The 16,850-nt window shown below is 41.0% G+C and overlaps 2 protein-coding genes across 11 annotated transcripts in view; one reads left to right on the top strand and one right to left on the bottom strand.

Moving 5' to 3' along the window:
- SAMD8 (sterile alpha motif domain containing 8) overlaps positions 1-16,850 on the top strand; it is a 73,419-nt gene that overhangs the window by 3,152 nt on the left and 53,417 nt on the right. The window contains exon 2 of one of the 10 annotated variants that reach the window (XM_065520861.2): positions 10,596-10,755. The exons of 8 other annotated variants lie outside the window; for them this stretch is intronic. The gene's annotated coding sequence lies outside the window, so the exon portion shown is untranslated. Of the gene's footprint in view, positions 1-3,750; positions 3,843-10,595; positions 10,756-16,850 lie in introns of all 10 variants that reach the window. One more of the 10 variants, XM_065520862.2, reaches the window with a different exon arrangement.
- The window catches only part of LOC135964897 (uncharacterized), a 34,066-nt gene that overhangs the window by 1,486 nt on the left and 15,730 nt on the right, over positions 1-16,850 (bottom strand). The gene's annotated exons all lie outside the window — the stretch shown is intronic.

Genomic DNA, 16,850 nt, shown 5'->3' with positions numbered 1-16,850 from the left:
GTGAATCACTGATTTGCCTAAAGGACTGGGGGAAGTAGTGGAGAGGAAGTGATGTTTGAAGAAGGTAGTGAAAGACGTGATTCTGAACATGATATCATTTGGATTTGTTGACAGTAATGATGTCCTCCTTTTTTTCATCGTATTTTTCTTTCGTAAATAAGTTTAAATACCAGACGTGTTAAGATCCTAAAAAAGATTTACTACATTACCTTTAAGTTTTAAAAACTTGAAACAAGACTTTGGATACTCAGATTTTAAAAATTAAACTTGAAACAAGAATTTGGACACTCGGATTTTAAAAGTTAAACATGAAACAAGAATTTGGACGCTCGGATTTTACAGATACTCAACACGTACTGGTTCCACTTCCAAAGTTTTAAGTTGACACATGTATTTGCCACACAGTAAAAATTTGGTCAGTGCAAGTTTCTGGGTTAAGGGGACACAGTGAAGTTGCCACAGTCTAGGCCAATACCAAATCTTCCTCTCACTGACAACCCCAGGATTGGAGTTAGCTCTTGAAAATTGGAGAGATACCTTTGACTGATTTGCAAAACCAATATTGAAATACTATTTTGCAGATATTGTGTGAATAATATTTTTAGTAGAGTGATTTAGGAAAATAAGGACAGAGGATGCTTGTAGTTGGCATTCAACACAACTGGGACAGGTGGGTACACAGATACTTTTTATAGAAGACATAGTTCCAAAACATAATTATGCCAGAAAAAGAATGATTGCAATATTTATATTCACTTTAGTAGAGATAAATTCACTTCCTTTTGTGATTGTTAAGTCATAACATGGCTCTATGAAGTCTTTGACTTTAGCCACATCTCATATGTTTTACAACTTTTTATGTGATTATAGGTTTGTAAAGTTGTTGGCCATTTCTTTTCTCTTCTTCCTTTCTTTTTTTTGAGACAGAGATTCACTGTGTTGCCCAGGCTTAAGTGATCCTCCCACCTCAGCTTCCCAGGTAGCTGGGAGTAGCTGGGACTGCAGGCGGGCGCCACCATGGCCTGGCTAATTTTTGTTAGCATCAGGCGTTTTCTAAATGCTTGATTAAATCTAAATAGATATCTACTGTTTAATCTTCATGAGATGATAATTTATTGATTGGCAACAGCTTTTAAATTAGTTTATGTGTATGGGCTATGTGACATACCCTCAGATGCACAGTGGAATAGTAATTGTTTCTTCAAAGGAAATGCGAATTCTTAGCTAAAAGCGCTGTGGTTGTTAAAAGTATTAATTCCCTTTAACTTAATACAAATTATCTTCTGTTGAAGTTTACATATTACTGTTTGTTGGTTTTATCTCTAGAGTGAGATCCTCTAGAGACCTTGTCTTCATACTTAGTTCTGAATAAAAGTCATGGCCACGTAAAAATTTGCTGAATTGCAATATAAGAACTCTATTCAGATTACATCTTAATGTTATTGCAAAATTAAAGAGAAACTGTTAGATGGAGTTGTACAGTTAACATATTAGCATGTCTAATAGTTTTTAAAATTTTTGTTTCCCTTTGTCAGTTCTCGCACCCACTGAGTAAAGAAAATCAGTTTTAGGTTGGGCTTACTCCTGTAATCCCAGCACTTTGGGAGGCCCAGGCAGGCAGATCACTTGAGGTCAGGAGTTCAAGAACAGCTTGGCCAACACGGCAAAACCCCATCTCTACTAATAATATAAAAAGAATTAGCCAGGTGTGGTGGCACACACCTGAAGTCCCAGCTACTCAAGATGCTGAAGCAGGAGAATCACTTCAACCCGGGAAGCAGAGGTTATGGTGAGCTGAGATCACGCCATTGCATTCCAGCCTGGGCGACAGAGTGATATGTCTCCAAAAAAAAAAAAAGAAAATCAGTTTCTCTAAGGCAGAAGAAGCCATCATGACTGCGATGGCAGAATATGCAGACATATTTAGGTAAATCAGTTTTGATTTCAGTAGCATAACCCCCCCTTCTGCAAAAGCTTATTCACGTTGCACAGTTGCTTGTAAACATTTTTTTAAATTTTGTTAATCATTAGATCCTCAATACTTCTTCAAAATTTTGCTATTACTGATTAAGACATTTTCATGGCTTTTCTAAGAATTGAAATTTGAACACTTTTTTTGAGACACTTAAATCACAGACGTTTCCATGAATAGTATTATTATTGTTTTATAAGAATGCCATGGCCGGGCGCGGTGGCTCAAGCCTGTAATCCCAGCACTTTGGGAGGCCGAGACGGGCGGATCACGAGGTCAGGAGATCGACACCATCCTGGCTAATATGGTGAAACCCCGTCTCTACTAAAAAAAATACAAAAAAACTAGCCGGGCGAGGTGGTGGGCGCCTGTAGTCCCAGCTACTCGGGAGGCTGAGGCAGGAGAATGGCGTAAACCCGGGAGGCGGAGCTTGCAGTGAGCTGAGATCCGGCCACTGCACTCCAGCCTGGGCGACAAAGCGAGACTCCGTCTCAAAAAAAAAAAAAAAAAAAAAAAAAAAAAAAGAATGCCATGTTAACGAGCTATTCTTTCGAGATTTTTACTTCCAGGCCTGATGTAATATATGGTGTTAATTGTTGAGTGTACCTAACATGCCCGTTAATTTATGGATGGAAGTCTTTCCTGTCTTCACATTCTACCCCCTTCATTTTTCATATGCCAGTGGATTATTAGTGAACTAAGATTGAATTCACTTTTTACTTTTAAAGCTGCTGTAGCTTTGATTCTCTTTGGACATAAAACTGATTTATATGAGATATGAATACAATTCCATATTCTGCTAAATTACTTATGAAGCTCTTTTGAATGATTGTGGTATTTGATGAAAAAATACAGTATGAGCTAATCATAATTCTTTTAATGGATTTAGGTTATAGAGGAGGAATGTACCATTTCATTCCCGGATTAAGTGTTTTACCTTTTTGCAGAGATGACAGGGGAGAGCCTTGATTATTTTCACTTCTCTCATGTGTTTGTATTTGTTTATAAATAAAGTGTTACTTATTTGCAAAATGCTGTATCTTTAATACTTGCTTACATGTGGTTTTGGGAATTCTTTTGGAACCAGTTCTACTTCTTGTTTTTGTTTTGCTCTAAGGGTATGATGTAACACATTGAGGGGTTAATAGTAGGGCAAGAACAGAGAAAGCCATTTTACAACAGATATCAACAGGGCCGTGATGCTTACTTTAGTTCTTGTGGTTTTCTTGGCCTTGAGAAATCAAGATGTTAACTAAAAATAGGAGAGCATGGGCCAGGCACACTGGGAAAACAGATCAGTGTTTACATGCTAGCACCATCATCACAGATCTGAAGCCTAACCTTTTAGCTGAGTTTAGTGACTTCATGTTTCCGTATTGAAATGTTCTATTCCTTCACTGTATTGGGCCCTCACAATATTATAGAATGTAACATACTGTAAGACTATTAACTAAGAAAAATTTGGTTATAATAGTTTCACCACAGGGTTTCACCATAAAACAATGTTTTATGATATGTACCTCAGAAAAGAGTGTTGTGGGGCAGGGCAGTTAACTATATTTATATTTATCTAAAAGGTTTTTTTGTTTGTTTTTTGTTTTTTTTTAAAGATAGGATCTCACTCTGTCTCCCAGGCTGGAGTACAGTGGCGTGATCGTGACTTATGCAGCCTGGAACTCCTGGGCTCAAGCAGTCCTCCTGCCTCAGCTTTCTGAGTAGCTGGGACTATAGGCGTGTGTCACTACACCTGGCTAATTTTTTAAATTTTTCTTTTGTAGAGATGGGGCATCAGCTATGTTGACCAGGCTGGTTTAGAACTCCTGGCCTCCCGATCCTCCTACCTCAGCCTTCCATAGTGCTGGGATTACAGGTGTGAGTGTCTTAAATTTTTGTTGTGCATTTAGTTAAGCTTATGAGTTGTGGCAGGGGACAAGAGAGGTAGTAATATAAGTATCTATTATCTTGATAATTGTTCTGTTGTCTTGAAATTCTTGACAAGTAAATTCTAGTTGGAGGTGAGAACCATGGATTCTGCTAATTTGGGGTCTTCCTGTAGGTTAACTGGTGTCACTGAGTTTTTGGAAATACTTGCAAATCTGTTTTTGTTTGGAACTTTGAGATTAAATGGAATGGATGTCAGTTCTGTCAATATTGGCTTGAAAGCCAGAGATTTCCAAAACCATACATTAAAATTTGGCTCCAAATCCAGTCAGTTTTAACAGTATGTAATGGAGTTTGAAATCTTGAGCCAGTTTCTCATTTTCCATTAAATTGATTAGATTTTGGATGTTGCATATTTATTTATTTATTTAGAGATAAGAGTTTCCCTCTGTTGCCGAGGCCGGATGCAGTAGGGCGATGTCAATTCATAGCAACCTTCGCCTCCCGGGTTCAAGCAATTCTCCCACCTCAGCCTCCCCAGTAGCTGGGACTACAGGCGCGTGCCACCATGCCCAGCTTATTTTTTGTATTTTTAGTAGAGATGAGGTCTCACTAAGGCATCCGCCCACCTTGGCCTCCCAAAGTGTTGGGTTTACAGGCGTGAACCACCGCGCCCTGGCAGTGTAGCATATTTAAAAATAAAGATTTTACCAGCTGGGTGGGGTGACTCATGCATGTAATCCCGGCACTGTGGGAAGCTGAGGTAGGTGGATCCCTTGAGCCCAGGAGTTCGAGACCAGCCTGAGCAACATAGTGAGACCTCGTCTCTACTAAAAATACAAAAAATTAGCCAGGCGTGGTGTTGTGCACCTATAGTCCCAGAACTCAGGAGGCTGAGGTGGGAGGATCACCTGAGCCCAGGAGGTCAAAGCTGCAATAAGCTGTGATTGCACCACTGCACTCCAGCCTGGATAAAGAGTGAGGCCCTATCTTAAAAAAAAAAAAAAAAAAAAAAGGGTGGGCGTGATGGCTCACACCTGTAATCCCAGAACTTTGGGAGGCCGAGGTGGGTGGATCACTTGAGGTCAGGAGTTCGAGACCACCCTGGCCAACATGGTGAAACCTTTTCTCTACTAAAAATATAAAAAAATTAGCCAGGCATGGTGGCGCGTGCCTGTAATCCCAGCTACTTGGGAGGCTGAGGTAGGAGAATTGCTTGATCCCGGGAGGCAGAGGTTGCAGTGAGCCAAGATCACACCATTGTTCTCCAGCCTGGGTGACAAGAGTGAAACGCTATCTCAGAAAACCAAACAAAAAAGATTTTACCAAATTGATATGTTAAACTGCTAGCCTGGTTAGAATAAAAATTAGAATTTTAGATACTTGGCTTCTTTACTGGTTTGCTGTGTCATTGCAGCCAGGTCAGGAACCCTTTACCAAATTTATCAATAAACTCCTGTCATCATGTAAAAACTTTTGGTATAACTGAGGATATAAAATGGACGGTAGTATCTGTCAGATTCTTACTCATTGAGGGGAGACAGTTCTGGATTTGGTGTAGATAATTAGGTGCAGCCTGATAGTGGAAGTTAGTTTAAAGGCTATTTGGAGTCAGAAAAAGTTTGTGTTATTTGGTATATATGATAGCTTTTTTTGAGTAAAATTATAAGAGTTCATGGTTAGGGCAGCAAAAAAGTCCCAGAACTGAAGTGCAGCCAAGAGAATTATGATGTAACTGAGGAGGGAATTTAATTCTTTTTCATTTAATTCTACTGCTTAGAAGTGGGACATAGTAAAACAGAAAATCACCACTAAAGTGTTTCAAAATGGGTGGTAGGAATTAGTGCAAGGTCTTTGAGACTGTTTTGTAATTATTACAGATTTTATCGATGTTTTGGAAACAATACCCTGTGCTTACTAAGAAAATGCAAAATAGGCCCAGCGCAATGGCTCACACCTGTAATCCCAGCACTTTGGGAGGCTGAGACAGGCGTATCACTTGAGATCAGGAGTTCGAGACCAGCCTGGCCAACATGGTGAAATGCTGCCTCTACTAAAAATACAAAAATTAGCCAGGTGTGATGGTGTACACCTTTAGTCCCAGCTACTGGGGAGGCTGAGGCAAGAGAGTTACTTGAACCTGGGAAGCGGAGGCTGCAGTGAGCTGAGATCATGTCACTGCATTCCAGCCTGGGCAACAGAGCAAGACTCTGTCTCAAAAAAGAAAAAGAAAAATATCTTTCGATAAGTATAAAGAGAAAAGAGTAGTTTTTGTTTGCTGAATGAAAATGTTTTCATTTATGGTAAAAATTTTAAAATGGGATGGAAAAAGTTGGATAATCCCAAATACTGTAAACTACAGTTATTAATCACAAAGTTTGGCCATAAATGCCCAAATTAAACCTTACCCTCCTACATCATAGTTTAGGCTTTTTGCTTTCATAAGAATTGTTTTTATGTTCTGGTTTATGGATCTGCAAACGTTAGTCTTTATTATGTGGATATTAGATAAGCTAAATGTATTTGATTTAGCCATATTTTAGCGTCAGTGCATCTATAATATATAATTGCCCTAAGGAAAATTTATTAACTCTAACTTTATATAATTTTAAAAATCTCTTCCTCAGTGTTTGTCTAGGGATATGGATCTTAATTTTTTACATTTTCTATATCATTTGGAAACTGTTTAACTTTTAAATTTCGTAAACTAAATCAGTAGTAATTTTTTTTTTTTTTTTTTTGAGACGGAGTTTTGCTCTTGTTGCTGAGGCTGGAGTGCAATGGCGCCATCTCGGTTCACTGCAACCTCCACCTCCTTGGTTCAAGTGATTCTCCTGCCTCAACCTCGTGAGTAGCTGGGATTACAGGCATGTACCACCATCCAGGGCTAATTTTTTTTTATTTTTAGTAGAGACGGGGTTTCCCCATGTTGGTCAGGCTGGTCTCAAACTCCTGACCTCAGGTGATCCGCCTGCCTTGGCTTCCGAAAGTGCTGGGATTACAGGCGTGAATCAATAATAATTTATATAAATGGCACATACTGTATTTATTAATCAAGTTTTATCAGTTGTGAATTCCTTTAGGGGCATTTGAATGTAGGGCTTTTAAATACAATCACAGAATTTAGAATAGAGGACAGTTGCTTCAGCTGGTTATACTCCAATATTTTTTATTATTTTCTACACACGCACAAACACGTGCACACGCGTGAGAAGTGAAACTACAAGAAAAATTCAGCATGTTTAAGTCACTGTAATCACCATCTGAATATGGACATTGGTTCTGTAAAATTAAGCATATTGTAAAGTTTTCATTTTGTTGATATATCCTCTGTATTTTAAATATTGCCAGCTGGGCATGGTGACTCACGTCTGTAATCCCAGCACTTTGGGAGGCCGAGGTGGGCGGATTGTCTGAGGTCAGGGTTCGAGACCAGCCTGGTCAACATAGTGAAACCCCGTCTCTACTAAAAATACAAAAAAATTAGCCTGGCGTGGTGGCGTGTGTCTCTAATTCCAGCTACTCGGGAAGCCGAGGCAAGGGAATCGGTTCAACCCAGGAGGTGGAGGTTGCAGTGAGCCGGATTGTGCCACTGCAATCTAGCCTGGGTGATGGAGTGAGACACTGTCTCAATAAAAGTAAAGATTGTCCAGTGATAGATTAGAGGCCGTTTTGGTCTCTTGTGTGTTGGTATAATTAAGCCCAGTGGAATAGCTTGTGTCTTTCTAGTTTTTAGTGCCTATCACTTTAGGAAGTTTCCCCAGTTCCCAAACTGTACAGAAATGCTTTTAGGTATCAACAGTAATCAGTTACATCACTGACATACTTTTTAAAATGTTGGTGAGTGGTATGCTCCTCTGGAAATATTTATTAATTTTGTTAAGTCTTTATATGAGCAGTGCATATTGATGTGTAGAACAATGCATTGAGTAACTAGAACTTCTATTTTGTATTATTGTTTCTCAGTTTATGTAGCTTAATTACATTGTTATTCTGCTGAAAAATAATTTCCATCTTTTTTTTTTTTTTGAGACGAAATCTCACTCTGTTGCCTAAGCTGGAGTGCAGTGGTACAATCTCAGCTCATTGCAGCCTCCGCCTCCCAGGTTCAAGTGATTTTCCTGCCTCTGCCTCCCAAGTAGCTGGGACTACTGGCATGCACCACCACACCCGGCTAATTTTTATATTTTTAGTAGAGGTGGGGTTTTACGTTGGCCAGGCTTGTCTTGAACTCTTGACTTCAAGTAATATACCCACTTTGGCCTCCCAAAGTGCTGGGATTATAGGCGGGAGGCACCACGCCCGGCCTATTGAGCAGTTTCTATTTGCTAAGCATTATTATAAGTGCATTATGTGTATTATTCCATGTAATCTTCACAACAAGCCTATGAAGTAGGAATTCTCCTCATTTTACAGATAAAGACAGTGAGGCCCAAGAAGGTTATGTAACTTCTGCAGGGTCACATAACTGTGAGTGGTAAATCCACAATTTGAACCTAGGCAGTTTAATTCTAGAGCCAGCACTCTTTCTTTCTGGGCTTTGTATCAGACGCTGTTGGCGAATAGCTTATTTATCTGAAACTTACTTAACTCTCTAGTCTTAGTTTCTTCAGCTGTAAATTGAAGAATTGTACTAGATCTCTCAGGTCACTTCCATTTCTAACCTAAGAACTGTGTCATCCTGGTTTACAAAACACATCGTGTTTAATGTTTCAAATTACTTTCTGTTTATAATCTCTGGATCCCTTATGAGATAAAGGTTAAGCTGTTTCCAACATCACACTGTTAATGGGTCGTGGAACTGGATCAGATCTTTTCTTGGACGTCTTGGTTTTGCTGGTTGCCTCATGATTTTACTTTTACTTAGAGTGTATATGCATAAATTTTGGATTAATAATTGAATTTAATTGACTTTCTTCATTTTCTTTTTTTTCTTTTTTTTTTTTGTGGCAGAGTCTTACTTTGTCGCCCAGGCTGGAGTGCAGTGGTGGGATCTTGGCTCACTGCAACCTCTGCCTCCCAGGTTCAAGCGATTCTCCTGCCTCAACCTGGAATTACAGGCATCCACCACCATGCCCAGCTAATTTTTGTATTTTTGGTAGAGACAGCATTTCACCATGTTGGCCAGGCTGGTCTTGAACTCCTGACCTCAAGTGATCCACCCTCCTCAGCTTCCCAAAGTGCTGGGATTACAGGAGTGAGCCACCATGCCCGGTGACTTTCTTAATTTTCTCTTTATATCTGTTTAAATGAGATTTGCTTCAAACAGTGAAAAATAATACTGCTTTCATTTTCTTTCTTTTTAAAATCATATCACATTATTTTCTTAAAAAATCCTTTTCTCTCTGGTGGTATTACATTCTTATTGTATAGAATATAGAAATTTTAGAAATTTTTAATGTAGGCAGTGAAAGGGCCCATCCAAGGAGTAAATATTACTAGTTTGATATTTATTTATTTAAAAATATATACATATGGCATATTTGCTATTTTTTAGGATATTGTGCTTCTTTTAAAATTTTTTCAGTTTTTATTTTGAAGTAATTATAGGCCGGGCGCAGTGGCTCATGCCTGTAATCCCAACACTTTGGGAGGCCGAGGCAGGTGGATCGCCTGAGATCAGGCATTCGAGACCAGTTTGGTCAACATGGCAAAACCCTGTCTCTAGGAAAAAAATAGAAAAATTAGCCAAGCATGGTGGGGGCACCTGTAATCCCAGCTACTTGGGAGGCTGAGGCATGAGAATCACTTGAACCCTGGAGGCAGAGGTTGCAGTGAGCTGTGATTATGCCACTGCACTCCAGCCTGAATGATAGAGGGAGACTCTGTCTCAGGCCAAAGAAAAACACAAATTCTTGGCTGGGCACTGTGGCTCTTGCCTGTAAACCCAGCACTTCAGCACTTTGGGAGGCTGATGCGGATGTATGCTTGAGCCCTGGAGTTTAAGACCAGCCTGGGCAACATAGCGAGACCCCGTCTCTTACCCTTCCCCAAAAAATCCTCCTCTATTTATATATAATTAATTTTATGTATTGCTGCATTCTGTTTGCTAATGTTTTATTAAGTATTTTTGTTATCTATATTCTTGAGGGATATTGGCCCCTCCTATTGTAGTGTTCTACAGGCACCATCTTCATAGTGCCAGGTAGAGAAGGGTTAGGTTTTGTACCTTGCTTGCTGGGAAGGAAATGGACACCTCATGCTTGCTTCCCACCCCACCCCACCCCACCCCACCCCACCCCACCCTGTGCAGGAGGTTGGGGGGTAGAGGAGTTGAGGGTTGTGGGTGGCTTTGTTACCTCTGATTTACCACTGAGTGGTGTTACTCCTAACTCTCCAGCAGGCCTCCTCTCCTCTGGTAGTACCTCGGCAAGGAGCAGGAGGGGTGCCTCATAAGTGCTGTTTGGGTTTGAAGTCCAAGTTCCCCAAATGGTTTCCTCTGACAGCATGTTAACAGAAGGGGAGAGACTTGTTACTGCTAGACAATGATGCCAATCCCAGCTCCCTACTTGGCCTTCTCTGATACCACCCTGGTGTGGAGAGAGTTACGGCCGGATTGTAACCTGACAGGGTTAAAAATCAAGGCTCTCCATTTGGCCTTTCCTCGTGAGGGTGGGAGTGGAAATGGGGCTAGTTTTTTATGTGGTGTTTGGCTGGAATAGAGTGGGTTATTGTCTAAAAGTCTTGTGTCTTGCTAGGCTGTGTCTTTTTCTGGTTCTTTGGTTTTTTTTTTTTTTTTTAGGTGTAGTCTCACTCTGTCTCCCAGGCTGGAGTGCAGTGGCATGATCTCTGTTCACTGCAACCTCTGCCTCCAGGGCTCAGGCGAATCTCCAGCCTCAGCCTCAGAGTAGCTACTCAGCCTCAGAGTAGCTGGGACTACAGGCACGCACCACCACGCCCAGGTAATTTTTTGTATTTTAGTAGAGACGGGGTTTCACCGTATTGCCCAGGGTGGTCTCAAACTTTTCATCTCCGGTGATCCACCCACCTCAGCCTCCCAAAGTGCTGGGGTTACAGGCGTGAGCCACCGCACCCAGCCAGTCCTTTGGTTTTTCTTGGAGCTTTTTTTATCTGCACCTTTGATACTTCCAGGTTGCTATCTTCTCTAGTATCTACTTTGGGATATATGTGGCAGAACAAACAAACAAAACACCCAAAGAGCTCACTACTGTGTCGTTCCGTGGGTCTCAATGTGCCTGGCCATTCAGGCTTCCTTTTCATTTTTCAGAGTCGTCTTATGTTTATTTTGTATATAATGTCCATGGAGTAATAGGAAAAAGTATGTCTACTCCATCTTCCTATAAGCAGAAATCCATGTATTTTAAAAAATGTACCTGTCAGTGGCTGGGCACCGTGACTCATGCCTGTAATCCCAGCACTTTGGGAGGCCAAGACCGGCAGATCACTTGAGGTCAGGAGTTCAAGAGCAGTCTGGCCAACATGGTAAAACCCCATCTCTACTAAAAATATAAAAATTAGCCGGGCGTGATGGCGCATGCCTATAGTTCCAGCTGCTCGGGAGGCTGAGGTGGGAGAATTGCTTCAACCCAGGAGCGGAGCTTGCAGTGAGCCGAGATCACACCACCACACTCCATCCTGGGCGACTGAGCCAGACTCCGTCTCAAAAAACAAACAAACAAAAAACGTACCTGTGAGAAAAATCTAGAGAGTAAAATGGTACACATAGTGAAGAGTAGCTCTTTTCTTCTGTTCCACTTTTTAGAAGCTGTTTGCTTCATTTTGTCTTCATGTCTGTCATTATATTCCATCCTGCCTCACAATCTGTTTTATACTCTTACAACAATTATTCTTTTTTTTTTTCCTTTCCTTTTTTTTTCCCCCCTAGGATAGGGTGTCGCTCTGTCACTCAGGCTGGAATGCAGTGGCACGGTCATGGCTCACTGCAGCGTCAACCTCCCAGGCTCAAGCCATCTTCCTACCTCAGCTTCCTAAGTAGCTGGGAGTATAAGCACATGCCAGCCCACCCAGCTAATTTTTTTTTTTTTTTTTTTTTTTTACAGAGATGAGGTTTCACTATGTTGCCCAGGCTGGTCTTAAACTCCTGGCCTCAAGTGATCGTCCCGCCTCCAGCTAGCAGAGTGCTGGGATTACAGATATGAGCCACCACACCCGGCCAGTTATTCTTTCTAAAGCACACTCTGATTATGTCATCCTCTTTTTCAGATATCTGCAGAGAATCCCATTGTGTGTAGAAAGTTTTTAACTTGACAATTAAAGGTTTCCATGGCTCTCTCAGGTCCTCATTTCCAAGAAGGAACAACTGTTGCGTCTAAAAGGGCTACTGCCATATGCAGCCTATTTGCTGCATGAACTGTGTATAATGTATGCCCAAGGACAAGCCTATTAAGAAATTCATCATTTGAGACTGGGTGCGGTGGTTCACGCCTGTACCAGCACTTTGGGAGGCTGAGACAGGAGGATCGCTTGAGCCCAGGAGTTTGTGACCAGCCTGGACAACATGGCAAAACCCTATTGCTACAAAAAAATAAAGTACAAAAATTAGCCCAGCATTGTGGTGCACACCTGTGGTCCCAGCTACTTGGGAGGCTGAGGTGGGAGGATCACTTGAGCCCAGGAGGCAAAGGTTGCAGTGAGCCAAGATTGTGCCACTGCGCTCCAGCCTGGATGACAGAGTGAGACCCTGTCTCAAAAAAAGGAAAAAAAAAAAAAAGTTCATTATTTGAAATACAGTCGAGCCCACAGCTATCAGGGATATTTCTGAAACAAGTACCCTGGGCACCTATGTGCTTCCAAAGCTGTAGGTGAAGCTGCATAACTACATGAGTTGTGCCATTCACAGAAAGGTAGTCAGGAATCGCTCTTGTGAAGCCTGCGAAGACCAAACGTCCACCTGATTTAGACTTTTGAGTGCTGCCCCGTGACCTCCACCAAAGCCCATATAAGGAGCTGACTCCTTAAGGACTGAAGAAAAACTATCTTCTGGAAAAAAATAAAATGGAGATTATACTAAAAACAAAAACAAAAAGGTTCTCATGATCTGGCCCCAGTTTATATTTTCAACTTTTTATCCATTATTCCCCTGTGCCTTTTACATACTGATGGTTCACCACTGTTTCCTGCCTTCATATTTTGGTCATGCAGTTTCCTCTGCTAGTGTACTTTTATTTATTGATCTATTTATTGATTTTTAAATTTTTGTTATTGTACTTTATTCATCTCTTTCCATATAGTTTCACCCCTCCTTTAAGGCTTAGCTCAAAAGTCACTTCCAAGAACTGTTTTCTGATTTTACCAACTGGAAATAACTTCTCTTTTTCCAACTCCTTTAACTTTCTAATTTTTAGCAAATTAGATAAGCATCCACTTTATTAGTCTTTTGAGGATTGAGTGAACTAAGTATGACTCTCTTTAATATCCCTTTCCAGACTGTAGTATCATTGAGGACAGGATCTGATTCAGATTCATTTGGATAAATGCCACATTGCCTAGTGTAATACCCTTCATATAGTATGTACACAATAAATATATTTAATAGATGAATAAATGTAACATGAGTGCCTTTGCTTTTTTTTTTTTTGGAGTACAATGGCATGATCATGGCTCACTGCAGCCATAACCTCCTAGGCTCAAATGGTCTTCCCACTTTAGCCTCCTGAGGACCTGGGACTATAGGCACATGCCACCACGCTGGCTAATTTTTTTTTTTTTTTGTGGGGATGAGGTCTCCCTATGTTGCCCAGGCTGATTTCAAACTCCTGGGCTCAAGCAATCCTTTGGCCTTGGCTTCCCAAAATGCTGAGATTATAGGCCTGAGCTACGGGGTTGACCTGACTATATCCTCAGTGCCTTAGTGTCTGGCATCTCTATATAGTAGACACTTAGTAAATGTTTGAGACTGAACAGTGCAAAATTGTGATTCAAAAAGTCTTCATTAGGCCAGGCGCGGTGGCTCACACCTGTAATCCCAGCACTTTGGGAAGCCGAAGCAGGTAGATCACGTGAGGTCAACAGTTCAAGACCAGCCTGGTCAGCATGGTGAAACCGTGTCTCTACTAAAAGTTACAAAAACTAGCAGAGAGAGGTGGCTTGTGCCTGTAGTTGCAGCTACTCGGGAGGCTGAGACAGGAGAATCGCTTGAACCTGGGAGGCAGAGGTTGCAATAAGCCAAGATCATGCCACCGCACTCCAATCTGGGCACAGGGCGAGACTCTGTCTTTAAAAAAAAAAAAAAGTCTTCATTATGTAATGTAACTTTGATACATTCTTCTGCTGATAACTAGGAAATATTTAGTATTTTATTTTTGAGATTTAGTTCTTAAAAAAGTACAAGAGCCCTCAGTTCGTGTGAGGCAGTATACTGTCATGGGTAAGAACATGAACTTTAAAATGAGATTGCCTAGGTTGAACAGTTCTCTGTACTACTTGCTAGTACAAGTTGATCTTAGGGAACTTAACCCAGTTATATTAGTTATCACATCTATAAAATGAGGAAATTAATAGTACCTACTCTATATAGTTGTGAGGATTATTTGGACATATAAATCAAACACTTAGAACAATTCCTCAGACATTGTAAATGCCATAAATGTTAGCTAATTTATTGTTACTTCCTGAAAATACACTGAACATGGTTCAGAACTTGAGTTTGTGAGTTAGGGTGTATATTCTTTTTAAGGAATAGCGCTCTGCTGACATCACATATCCTCTAGCTATACGTCCTGTCTGCTTCCTACTATTTTAACTAGGTATTGAATGGATAGCCGATAATCCCAGTTACATCACAGACAGTACTCAGCATGTAACAGCTAAATGAACAAGTCCTCTTGAGACATTTTAAGTCAGAAAGGGTTAACTAGTTCATACCAAGGAACAGCATGTACTTTTGTTCACTGTATTTCCATTGAAGGATACAATAACAAACTTTATTTGTTCTGGTTGAATATACTTTCCCATTTAGTGCAGTTAACTCTTCCTAGGTGATAAACCCTTTACGGGTCTTCACAGACAAATTAAAATGGCTATTTAACGTTTCCTGTATTATTATTATTATTATTATTTTTTTTGAGACGGAGTTTCACTCTTGTTGCCCAGACTGGAGTGCAATGGCGCGATCTCAGCTCACAGCAACCTCCGCTTCCTCAGCTCAAGCGATTCTCCTGCCTCAGCCTCCCAAGTAGCTGGGGTTACAGGCATGCACCACCATGCCCGGCCAATTTTGTATTTTTTTAGTAGAGACAGGGTTTCTCCATGTTGGTCAGGCTGGTCTCGAACTCCTGACCTCAGGTGATCTGCCCGCCTCGGCCTCCCAAAGTGCTGGGATTACAGGCATGAGCCACCACGCCCGGCTCCTGTATTATTTTGAACTGTAAAACTCTTTTAACAGCCCTCTAAAATTAATCTGGTTTTGATTTTTTTTTTCTTTAATTTTTTATTTTTATTTTTCTTTTCTTTGAGACAGAGTCGCTCTGACACCTGGGCTGAAGTGCAGTGGCGTGATCTCAGCTCACTGCAACCTCCACCTCCCAGGTTTCAAGCGATTCTCCTGCCTCAGCCTCCTGAGTAGCTGGGATTATAGGTGCTTGCTACTACGCCCAGCTGATTTTTGTATTTTTAGCAGAGACAGCATTTCACCATGTTGACCAGTCTGGTCTGAAACTCCTGACCTCAAGTGATCTACCTGCCTCGGCCTCCAAAAGTGCTGGATTACAGGCGTGAACCACCGCACCTACCCTTCTGTTTTTTTTAGTTTTAATAGAAACAAGATCTCCCTATGTTACCCAGGCTGGTCTTGAACTTCGCTGAAGCAGTCCTCCCGAATTCGCCTCCCAAAGTGAAAGTGTTGAGATTACAGATGTGAGCCACCACACCCAACTTAGATTTTTTTTTTTTTTTTTGAGATGAAGTCTCGCTCTGTCGCCCAAGCTGGAGTGCAGTGGCCGGATCTCAGCTCACTGCAAGCTCTGCCTCCCAGGTTTATGCCATTCTCCTGCCTCAGCCTCCCAAGTAGCTGGGACTACAGGCGCCCGCCACCACGCCCAGCTAGTTTTTTGTATTTTTTAGTAGAGATGGGGTTTCACCGTATTAGCCAGGATGGTCTCGATCTCCTGACCTCGTGATCCCCCCGTCTTGGCCTCCCGAAGTGCTGGGATTACAGGCTTGAGCCACCGTGCCTGGCCCAGCTTATTTTTAATAACAGGTGAATTCTGAAATCTACTTTTGTATAAGATTAAAATAATACATATGGTATTATTCCATTCATATAAAGTACAAATGCAGGGAAAACTAAACTATATTGTTTATGGATACATAACAATATAGTTATGTATAGATGCTTAGGTAGTAAAGCTATAAAGAAAAACAAGGGATTATCAGGAAGATGGGTTTGTGGTTACCATGAGGTGGGCAGCAGGGGGTGGGGAAGGGGATTATTGATTAGAAGTGGTACACAGTGATACTGGGCTGGTGCCTTGGGGTGATTACAAAGTAAAGGAAGTGAATAGTTGGAAGCCTGAGATGAAAAGATTTGGTTTTTTATCCAGCTGTTTGTATTGCATTGTTAATACATGCATATACCTGGTTTTAGTACCTAAGTAGCAAAATTTCAGACACATACTGATGAAAATGGTATTACTTTTTCTGCAAAAGGGTCTTTTAACAAAAGTTGACACTTTCATAATATAGAAGCCCTACCTTCCTCCATACTTCTTTCTGTATTCTGAATCACCAAAAAAAACCATCTCAACTGGATCTTTTTTCCAGTGTGCTTTTCTTCTAATTCTAAAGATATTCGTTATATCTTCTTTGTACTTCCTCCTTCTCTTCTTCTTCTTCTTTTTTTTTTTTTTTTTTTTTAAGACCAAGGTCTTGCTCTGTTGCCCAGGTACAGTAATAACTCACTATAGCCTGGAAGTCCCCAGCTCAAGTGACTCTTTTGGACTTCTGGGTTGTTTGTTTGTTTGTTTTGAGATGGAGTCTCACTCTGTCACCAGGCTGGAGTGCAGTGGCATGATCTCGG

The sequence above is a fragment of the Macaca fascicularis genome, chromosome 9 (assembly GCF_037993035.2).
Source record: "Macaca fascicularis isolate 582-1 chromosome 9, T2T-MFA8v1.1".
Lineage (NCBI taxonomy): Eukaryota > Metazoa > Chordata > Mammalia > Primates > Cercopithecidae > Macaca > Macaca fascicularis.
Note: the sequence above shows the minus strand (reverse complement) of the source record. Positions and strands in the feature narration are given on the sequence as shown.